General features: G+C 48.8%; 1 long non-coding RNA gene across 1 annotated transcript; it reads right to left on the minus strand.

Annotated features, from left to right (window-relative positions):
• Positions 1-2,298: 2,298 nt before the first annotated feature.
• Positions 2,299-8,394, minus strand: LOC112611061. Its single transcript, XR_003116534.1, has 2 exons — positions 8,023-8,394; positions 2,299-3,005 (listed from the first exon to the last, which is right to left on the minus strand). It is a non-coding gene; the product is annotated as an uncharacterized LOC112611061 (long non-coding RNA).
• Positions 8,395-11,277: the final 2,883 nt, after the last annotated feature.

Genomic DNA, 11,277 nt, shown 5'->3' on the forward strand with positions numbered 1-11,277 from the left:
TTTTTTTTTCAATATTTTTGTCTTGTCTTGTTTGTTCTTCTCTTTTTCAGTTCAGAAAAGGCATGTGCAATGTATGCAACGGTCTGATTAGTCTTTATCTCCTCTGTAGTCTGCCTCAGAGCTTAGCACAGAGCAGACATCCCAGGCCTCTTGGTGAGAACCATCCAACCCCAGGGCCCAGCCTCAGCCACTCCAGAGCTCTGGGTAAATCAGGAGCCTTGCAGCCCTCTGGGGGATCAGCTGGCAGAATAGGTGGGCCAGCCTCTCCCACAGCTTCTCAAAGCATAGTGTTGCCAAAGGAAGTTACAGGGACAGCCACAGGATCACTGGTAGGATTAGAGGTGGTCACCCTGCAATATGAAGCATGCTTTTGTTTTTATTAATTTCCATCTTTGCATTAGCAATTTTTTTCATTCATTAACTTCATGAGAGCTTTAAAAAGGAAAGTGACAGACATGACCAGCGTCTCTCTAGACCACTTTACAGGTTTTGGTGTTAGTGGCACTGTTTGAATTAGGGGGCTTTTTGTTCATTGGGGTCTTTCACTTCAGACCCTTTAGTGATGTTCTTGAAGGCTTGCTTTTATCCCACCCTTTGAGCTCCCCTCCAAAAGCATCCCTTCCCCCTTCTTCCTTCTTTCTTTCCCACTAAGAAGAGAGAGTAGTCAGACTGCTCCAAAATCAGCAGCCCTGGGAACAGTTTACCACCCTGTGTTCCCTTGCCACTCCCACTCCCCAGCCCCCAGCCCCTCATAAAGTGGCAGAAGGCATTTCCAGCCACTCAAGGGTGGCACACAATAGATGCCCTCCAAGCTCGTCCCCTCATCCTGTTGGCTCCGACTATCCTCTTCTAGGTCACCGAGTCAGACCAGTGTGTGGTAAGAGATCAGCCCTAAGGGATCCTGCTTGGGGCCCAGGAGCCCACACTGCCTGCCAAGAGGAGGAAAAAGAAAGGCTCCTTGCCTTCAGGTGACTGGGTCTGTGCTCCCACGTGTCTCTTTCCAACTCCCACATTGCCTAGACTTGATTTGAGTGCAGACTTTCTCTTTCTCCCTTAATGCCCATAAAAGCACACCTCCCAAACCACCAATAGAGGCCATTACTGACCTGAGCTTTGTGGTTCATCCTTTATTGGACAGAATTTTTTTCCCCTAATTTGGCCTTTCCCATAACAGCAATAGTCAAGAGGGTGATTATCCCCATTTCAGGGAAAGGGAAACCGAATCCTGGCCAGAGTCCGTTCCAGATAGACCCTGCTTGTCCCCAGGTGACAGGTGCAATGGGCTGGGCGTGGTGGGCTGTTGGCTGCCATCCATAAGACTGTCCAAGATTGATTTCTCTCCCCAGGCTCTGCAATCATCCACAAACTGGTTTTCTGTTAGTTTCCAGGTAGCCTCCCTGAAGTACTTGTATATGACAGTCTACCCTCCCTGGTGACTTTTTCCATCTGTCCTCTGCAAGCAGAAATGAGAGCTGTCTTAAGGAAGTTAGGGCCATTGTTGATTTATATTGTACTGCAGAGAGGACAGCAGTTTCCCTGTGAAACATAGTAAGAAATACACAGCAGCCCAATGCATAACGTACCCTCCAAAACAAGTTTTACAGAAAGAATTCCACTTATCCCTACCATACGTGATGCATTCTGATTTTTTTCTAGTCTACTTTTTTGAATTAAAAATTAAAAATTTCTAGTCTATTTAATGTTTTGAATTAAAAATTAATTCAAAATGGTTGCATCCTCAACAATTGATTTTAGAACCCATGAACAGATTTCAACCACAGTTGGAAAAACACTGCTCTTCAGAAGAAAATCAAGCTCTTGGCTGAGGACAGATCAGCAGGGTTCAGAAGGCAGTAAAGTCGGAACCCCACTTTTTATCCTGGTGAGAACTTAAAGTCCCATCTCAGTCACAGCCAATCAAGAGCTCCAGCGGCACAGGATAAGTGACTTCTTGCCAGATTTAAGGCACAATGGCAGATTCTGCAGGGAAAGCTGGGGGGCCAGGTGAGCCTGTGGATCCAGCACCACCTTGAATCCATAGAAAGAGTATGAAATTAATGTTCATTTATTTCATAAATAAATGTCCATGCTGGCAGGTTCAATTTGTCAGCATTCACTTACCGGGAGTCACAATCACTTAGGATGGGCGTGGGGAGTTCTTAAAAGTAGGAATCCACCCCAAGCCTGCTGAAAATCAAACTCTCACAGGAAGACATGCAGAAGTTTTACGTAAGTGTTTTTTAAAAGATGTAGACAATTCTGATGCTGCCCATCCACCAATGAACATTTGGGAACCAATTCACCACCAGACTTAGTTTAATTAAACCAAAGCAGGGACCCAGAGACAATGTCACACACCTAACCCGCGGCGTTCAACCTGATCTCTGAGAGTGTCTTTCTGCTTTGATGTTCAGAAGCATCTGGGGGCTCCTGGGGGCTCAGTGGTGATGATACACTATGTTTGGTTTTGCTCCAGTTCTTGTGTGTGTCTGTGGCCCGAGACTGGAGCACAGGATGCTTACTACTTGACTTGACTTTTGAGGCTCTCTAGAGGAGAAGAATCATGCCTTATGGGAAGGCTAAGGTCTTTTTCTAGGTCCCCTGCCCCCGGGACATCATCACAGGTCAAACACTGTTTCTGGGAAGACCAGTGCCCCTTGAAGGTGCTCCCTGCTTCGGAAGTGCCTAAACACAAGAAACATGCCCTCAGACGTGGGGGCTGCACTTTGTTATAAGACAGTTCTCATCCTATCCAGACACAAGAACGTTCTAACAGAATATCCCTGCAGTTCTTCCACAATTGTTCCCCAGAGCTTTGGAGGCAAAATGTCATCTGGGTGATGTCCTTTATCCTACAGCCATCATCAGGCTTCAGCTGCATGCTGTGAACATATATTAATCGCTCTTAGCAGCAGGTCCCTTTCTTTGAGAAATCTTCAGGTCCTGAGGCTTCCATCTGCCAGCCATGGGCCATGACTTTCTCTCCAGGGGTCAGCAAACTTTATCTGTAAAGGGCCAGTAAATATTTTGGGCTTTGCAGGCCATATGGTCTCAAGACTGTTCAATTCTGCTGTTGTAGCTTGAAAGCAGCCATTGACAATATGTAAATGAATGAGCATGGCTGTTACCCAGTAAAACTCAATTTAAAATACAGGTGAGGCCAGGTGTGGTGGCTCAGGCCTGTAATCCCAGCACTTGGGGAGGCCGAGGCAGGTGGATCGCCTGAGGTCAGGAGTTCGAGACTAGCCTGGCCAACGTGGAGAAACACTATCTCTACTAAAAATACGAAAATTAAGCTGGGCACAGCTGTGGGCACCTGTAATCCCAGTACTTTAGAAGGCTGAGGTGGGTGGATCACCTGAGGTCAGGAGTGCGAGACCAGCCTGGCCAACGTGGTGAGACCCCATCTCTAATAAAAATACAAAATTAGCTGGGCGTGGTGGCACATGCCAGTAATCCTAGCTACTCAGGAGGCAAGGCTGGAGAATCACTTGAACCCAGGAGGCAGAGGTTGCCGTGAGCTGAGTTTGCACCATTGTCAGCCTGGACAACAAGAGTGAAACTCCATCTCAAGAAAAACCAAACAAAAAAATTAGCTGGGCTTGGTGGCACATGCCTGAAATCCCAGCTACTGGGGAGGCTGAAGTGGGAGGATCGCTTAAACCGGGGAGTTTGAGGTTGCAGTAACCTATGGTAGTGCCACTGCATTCCGGCCTGGGTAACAGAGCAAGACTCTGTCTAAAAAAATAAAAATAAAAAATAAAAAATAAATTAAAAAAAAATCCCCAGGTGTAATCCAGATCTAGTGAATCAGAAACTCTGGAGGTGGGGCCAATAGTGTGGGTTTTAGAAACCTTCTAGGTGATTCTTCTGCAAGCTCAAATTGGAGAACCCTGCTCTCAGTCTGTTGCCAAACCTGTCTGCCCCAGAGAGTTTTCGGTGGTGAGCCATACCTCTGGACGGTCCTCTTCTCCTTCCTCCCTCACAAATTTCACTACACCCTTAGTACTTAATTAACTCTTATGGATCTAGAGATCTGCTCTCTGCTTGTTTCATGTTTCTATATTTGTCTCCCAGTTTGATTGAAACCCCTTGAAGGTAGAGTCTGTGTGTGACTCCTTCCATCTCTACCCGGCCACTGATCCATTTTAAGCATTTAATAAAGGCAAAGAAGGCCTTCACCTTTATTAACTTTTTTGAAAAATCCGTGCTTAACTATTTGCAGAATTTTAAGCCCACAATTCACTTTCAAAAATATACATTAAGTGCCTACTCTGTGCCAGGCCCTGTTTTACGGCACAAGTCCTGGCCTTCATGGAACTTACATTCCAGTCAGGGAAACATAATAAGCACATAAATTATCAGTAAATACTATGAACAAAAATAAAGCAAGGTAATACAATGGTGACTGGCAGGGTGACAGATTTTAAACAGCCTGGTCAGAGCAAGGCCAAGAAAAGAGCACTGCATTTGCAGGACCTGACAGAGAATATGCAGGCCTTTTATGTTCTCCTCTTTATAGATCAAGCCTAGCAGTACTCGTTTCAGTATTAGGCAGGATGGAATGCCCTGTGCTGCAGGAACAACACCAAAAGCTCAGTGGTTTTGCACATAAACGTTCACTTCTGGCCGGGCGCGGTGGCTCAACCCTATAATCCCAGCACTTTGGGAGGCCGAGACGGGCGGATCACGAGGTCAGGAGATCGAGACCATCCTGGTTAACACAGTGAAACCCCGTCTCTACTAAAAAAAAATACAAAAAAAATTAGCCGGGCGAGGTGGCGGGCACCTGTAGTCCCAGCTACTCGGGAGGCTGAGGCAGGAGAATGGCGTGAACCCAGGAGGCGGAGCTTGCAGTGAGCTGAGATCCGGCCACTGCACTCAAGCCTGGGCGACAGAGCGAGACTCCGTCTCAAAAAAAAAAAAAAAAAGAAACGTTCACTTTTCTCTCATACAAGTCGAATGCAGGCTGGTGAGGGCTTCCCTCCGTGTGTTGGCTCAGTTGTCCAGGTTCTGCTGCCATCCCAACACTAGGTCGCCTGTGCACAGAGAAATGCCCGGGGATGACAGCTCCTCCTTTTAGTGATTCACTTTTTCATTCACAAGAAATCTGCAGGTGTGTTTTGCCTCAGCCAGTCCCAGGGTCTGGCAGGTGACACCTCCGACCCTCTCAGAAGCATACCCAGGGCGGAGGGAATGATGTTGGGAGAATAGTAGAAATTTCTTCAGTCCCAAAATCTGTATTGCTTCCTTGTGGGAAAGGACTTATTTTTCCTTGTTTTCCATCTGGCTATTACCATTTTGATAGCCTATCTTCAGGCTAGATAAGCTGGGGGTGTCAGGGACAGATGAGAGAAGAAAAAAGGTATATTTCTGGTGACAAGGCACAAATAGGCTTGTCAGGGAGCGAGACGCACACGCAGGATAAGGGCTGCCCGTGACGTGGAAGGAGCCTGTCTTTGGAGCTCAGTAAGGCAGAAAGCCAGGTGGGCAGGAGCCCCACCTTTCCTGAGCTCCTAGGCTGAGGCTCCTAAGGTTTCAGGGGCACAGCGGCACCTTGTCGACCCGCAGCACCCTGCCTGCTTGGCCCGGTCCCTTCACGCTGCCGCTTAGAGCACGATTGAATTTTCCTCCTGAGGAAGTTGGTGGCTGCTGGAACACACAACAATGTTCAATGTGATGATGAACAAAAAGTATCTGCAATTAGACATACCTCCGCAGCACTGGTGTTTGCTGTCTCTTAAAGGAGGTTATTTGGGAAAAAAATGAAGAGGAGCTGATGACATTGTTCCAAGCTCTACATATGGGAACACCTGGACTTTTTACACAGTAGGAAAACATTTCATTTGTCCCCTGCATATACGGCCCAAGCTCCTGTCTGGGTGTTTCTGTCTATTTTTCAGCAAGTGCTGCAAAGAGGCTAAGGATGGCAAAGGAACAGCAACCCTCCCCTGTGAATCGGGGCCATTCACGGTCAGAGTCACCAAACCTGTATTTCAGGGGACATCTTTCCAGCTCCCAATCTCCCAGCTTGGCCGGCTGCCCTGAAAAGGGACCGGGACTTGGCTCTTGGAAAGACGTGGATCCCTTTGAGGCTGAGTGAAACCCCTAAGAGTCTCCTGCGTTTTCTAATATCAGGGCTTGCTGCCTGAGCTCATGGTTTGTTAGTGTTGGAAAAGGTTCCTGCTGCTTTCCAACCTGGTCCATCTACCCCGGGGCTGAGAAGGGGAAAAGTCGCTGATGTCATAACCCAGCATGGTTTTGCTGCCAGTGGCAAGGGGGTGGGAGGAAGCCAGCGAGCAGCCTTCCCTGGGGCAGCAATGATGGCTGCGGGAGGCCAAGGCCGGCCAGCCGTGCAAAATAGGCTGCAAATCTTCATAACAAAAAAGCCACCCTTGACAACATATCCCTAGGGTGCGTGGGGTGGGGGGGGCAACTCTTTACGCCTTTGTCTATCTGTACGTCTCTCTCTCTCTGTCTCTCCATTTCTCTGTGTATTTTTCTGCCTCCATCTCTGTCTCTCTGTGTGTCTGTTCCTCTCTGTCTCTGTCTCTTGCTAAGGAACAGCTCCTGCCACTTTATAGCTAACACGACTACTTATTCTCTGTTTTGAAATGCAGAATATGCCAGGGATAGGGGTATCTAGCACCATCACCTCTTCAGTCTCCATGCACTGCGCCCACAGGGTCCCTCCGCAGGCCTGTGCTGGGCTGGACGAGCCTTTCCTCTGTCCCTCCCCAGGAGTAGGCAGCCAGCGTGCCCTCCCTGCAGAACCGGCCTCCTTTCCCCTCTCCCTGCACGCTCCCTACTGACCTCTTCCCGCAGCCAGGGAGCATCTGGGGCAAATGCAAACAGTTCTTGGTCTGCTTATTTGCTTTTCTTAGTGCAAAGGTGGAGGAAGAGTGTGGTTAGTGCAGCCACCATGGCTGCGAGGGACAAAGTCGGTTCTGGGGACGGGGAGCGCCAGATCCTGCCAGCCCAGCCGCCAGCCCTGCCAGAGGGCTCCCCAGCCAGGCTCCTGTCAGTCTCCATCTAGAAACCAGACAGAAAGCACTTCTGTAAATGTTAACCAAAAAGGTCCCCCTGTGATGTCTGTGCTGTAAATCAAAGTAGACAATGTGGGGTGAAGGCGGGGCACACATCTTGTTTCTTTGGAGCCATCACAAAGCAGGGAGGGGGTCTCCTTCAACTCTCAGGTGGGTGCTGGAGCTCCCCACTAGTCCACACTGGGGAAAGGTTCTTAGGGCCTGGAGTCACCCAGGACCCATCTCTGTCCAGGCGGTAAGATTCACCATTAATCCTACACATATGGGAAGCAGTGTTCCTGCTAAAGATAAGATAAAGCCCGAATGATTTGTGCTGGGGGCTGGCTGGGGGGCTGGGGGAGGCCAGGCCTGGAAGGCTGGGCATAGGAGCACCCTAACCAGCAAGCGGGGGACGCAGCCTGCGCGGCAGACTCCCACAGTCCGTCCGCGTTGCCGGGCAGATTCCCTAAGCATGGTGCACTGAGGTACAGCAGGGAATCCAGAAAATTATTTTGCTTTACACAATGGAGGCTGTGTTATTTAAGTTTAAAATACCATGGGGGAGGAAGGTAAGCATAATCAGCTTTATAAGAGAACAAGCAGGCAGGGGAGCTCTTCCCAGATTCCACCCGTTTGTTAAATCTCTGAGGTTTCCAGAATGTAGTTCTTCCTCCCTCCTGCAGCCTCCCACCTCCCTTCCTCACTCTCCCCTCTCCCTCTCTGCCTTTCTTTGTGTCTGTGCCTCTATAACAATAAAAACCATCAACACAGCCATTGCTGTGAGCAAGGTACTGTTCCAAGTGCTTTTCAGATCACGTCACCCCCAAAACTCTATGAGGAAGGTTCTGCCTGCTTCTCTGCATTGCACTCTCTTTCTCTCCTGCTGCCTCTGCCTCTCTCATACACACACCCGCCCCTCCCCCTGACACACACACACACACCCTTTAGGCCTCTCTGTATCACCTCCACACACTCACATTCACACTCACACACATACCCACAGTCTTGTCCACACCAGTAAGAAGCAGTTCACCTCCACCAGGAGGGACAGCCTCAGAGCCTGAAGAACACCAGCCTTTGCACTCCTGGGCTTGGCAGTTCTCCTGAGCTACCTGGGGCTGCAGCGGCTCTGAAGGCCTCAGTACTCAGACCTCCCTGAACTTGGTTGAAGACTGTGAACAGCAAAGCAAGAGCTCTACCCCCGCCGACTCTACCTGCCAGGCTGCCCGGCCTAGCAGGGCCTAGGCTGGGTCTACTCTCTCTTCTGTCCTTGGCACTGCTCTGACCTTTGAGGGGAGGGAGAGGCAGCCAGAGGTGAGAGGGAAAACAAAAGAAGACTCTTTTCCAGCAGCAGCACTGACTAGAGAACAGGGAAGCAGGGATTCTGGTCCCGGCCATGCCCCTCACTGCACCTGGACAGCAGGCAGGACATTTAATCTCCATGGAAGAGACTAAATCTTTCATTTCTCTCACAGGAAAATGGATTATCCCCATTTTTATTTTAGGGACAGAGTCTCCTTTCCAACAAAATCAGAGAAGCCCAATGTAAAAATACAAAGGAGGGGCAGGCTCTGTGCAGCCCAGCCTTCACCCTCCTCCTAGAGCAGCCCTTTCCAGACATGCTCACTGAATAAATCCTACTGGGACACAGACTGTGCGCTATCCGTGGCATCGGGGGTGCAGTGCCAAGCACCACTCCCTGTTCCCCAGGAACTTACAGTCGAGAGGAGGGAAACAGGTGACCCGATCAACACGGTCCCCCTAACAGTGACATAACTAACAAGGGGCAGCGTGCACAGCACAGTGGATCAGCTCAAGGAAAAGGGAGCTAAAACTGTCTACTTCTAGGCATGTCCCCAAAAGAACTGAAAGAGGGACTTGGAGAGATTCTTGTACAGCCATGTTCACAGCGGAATTATCCACTCTAGCCAAGGGGCAGAAGCAACCCGGGTGTCCACTGACCGTAGAGAATGAATGGGTAAACCAAATGAGGCCCATCTACACCATGGACCACTATTCATCATTGAAAAGGAAGGACATTCTGACACATGCCCCACATGGATGAACCTGGAGAACATTACGCTTAAACGAAATAAGCCACTCACAAAAAGACAGACACTATATGATTCCACTTGTGTGAGGTACCCGGAGTGGTCCCATTGACAGAGACAGAAAGGAAACAGTGGCTGCCAGCAGCTCAGGGGAGGAAGGAATGGGGAGCTGCTGTTTCATGGGTACAAAGTTCCGGTTTGGGATTATAAGAACATTCTGGAAATGGGTGATGATGACGGTTGCACAATAATAAATATATTTAATGCTGCTAAATTGTACACTTACACATGACTAAGATGTTAAATTGATGCGTATTTCACCACAATTAAAAATAATAATTTTAAAAATTGTTGAGTATGTGTCCAAAGTGGCCAGGGTTTGGCATGGGTTGACGGGGAGAAGCACAAAGGATGCTGCCCAGACCACTATGATAAGGCCCGAGCCCTGCCTCCACCCCCCAGCATGAGGCCAAAGGGCCTTTGCCCATGCTCTTCCTTTCACCTGATGCTTTTCCCCTCAGTATTTCCATGACTCAAATTCACTCAGCTCTTTCTTCAAATGTCACTCCTCAAAAAGCCCTCACTGACACCACTAACTATAATAAAGCACATACGTGCATGTGCGCACACACACACACACACACACGCACATTTTGCCCACCACGTACCATAGCAGATTTCTGCACAGCACTAACCACCATCTTCTATGCTGGTATATGTATCTCTATTTATTTCTTTTCTGTTTCCCCAACTAGAATATAAGCTTCAGGAGGACAGGGGCTCTGTTTTGTTCACTGTTCTCTCCCCATGCTTGAAAGATTGTAAGTGCTCGTATGAATTTGAAGGATGATGAGGAAACAAGGAAATGGGGGTGTCTGCCCAGCTTGCCAGGGCTCCCCTTCGAAATTTGAGCCCAATGCCCCCACCTGGCCACAAGTCCACCTACTGAGGCTTACCTTTTTTGCATTTTTCTCTCTCAAGAACCTTGCAGGGAGGTGATGACAGGGTTTGGGAATTTGACTTAGAATCACAGCTACATAATATCTATGATCATCTTCTACCCTTTTAACTTGGCCTTACGGTTTAGATACCAGGAGAATGACAGGGAGTGAATTAAGAGGGGAGATTCCATTTTAGAGAACATATGTAACTCAGTTTTTAAAATAGAATCATACGATTTTTGAGGTAGGCAAGATCACAGACTTCGACTGAGTTTGAAGCACTGAGAGAACATCCAACTGCAAGTGGATTGCAGAGCCCTGGCGATGTGGACAGGCCTGTGTTGTGCATTCGGTCTAGCCCTGCCCATAACTAGGGCACTAAGAAATGTGTTTGCTAAAGAGAAGCTGCTGGTGCCAGCAAGGACACAGGGAAACGCTCCAGAAGCCTGAGGCAAGCTCACCTGATTAGCCTCCACTTCAGTCTCACCCTGAACCCTCACGGGCATGTCTGGCTCTCAGGGCCTGTGGTTCCTAGACACTAATGCTTATGAACCTGATGCTTAAAATTGCTCATGGACATCGGCATGCATTACGAACTCCAGGGCCAGGTGTGGTGGCTCATGCCTGTAATCCCAGCACTTTGGGAAGTCGAGGCATGTGGATTACTTGAGACCAGGAGTTCGAGACCAGCCTGGTCAACATGGTGAAACTCGGTCTTTACTAAAAATGCAAAAATTAGCCGGGCATGGTGGCAGACACGTAATCCCAGCTACTAGGGAGACTGAGGCAGGAGAATCGCTTGAACCTGGAGGTGGAGGTTGTGGTGAGCTGAGATCTTACCACTGCACTCCAGCCTGGGCGACAAAGTGAGATCCTGTCTAAAATAAAAGAACTCCAACCTCCCCACCTCCCCACTCCCAAATTAGGTTTACCTAAAACAAAGCCAACTTTGAGTAAGAGTTCTATGAAAAACTGAAGATAGAATGGTGAGTTCCTTTGCTTTTTTTTTTTTTTAAATGGAGTCTTGCTCTGTTGCCCAGTCTGGAGTGCAGTGGCACAATTTTGGTTCACTGCAACCTCTGCCTCCCAAGTTCAAGTGATTTTCCCGCCTCAGCCTCCTGAATAGCTGGGACTACAGGTGCGTGCCACCACACTTGGCTAATTTTTTGTATTTTTGGCAATGATGGGGTTTTGCCATGTTGGCCAGGCTGGTCTTGAACTCCTGACCTCAGGTGATCCACCCACCTCGGCCTCTCAAAG

Source organism: Theropithecus gelada, chromosome 17, assembly GCF_003255815.1.
Source record: "Theropithecus gelada isolate Dixy chromosome 17, Tgel_1.0, whole genome shotgun sequence".
NCBI lineage: Eukaryota > Metazoa > Chordata > Mammalia > Primates > Cercopithecidae > Theropithecus > Theropithecus gelada.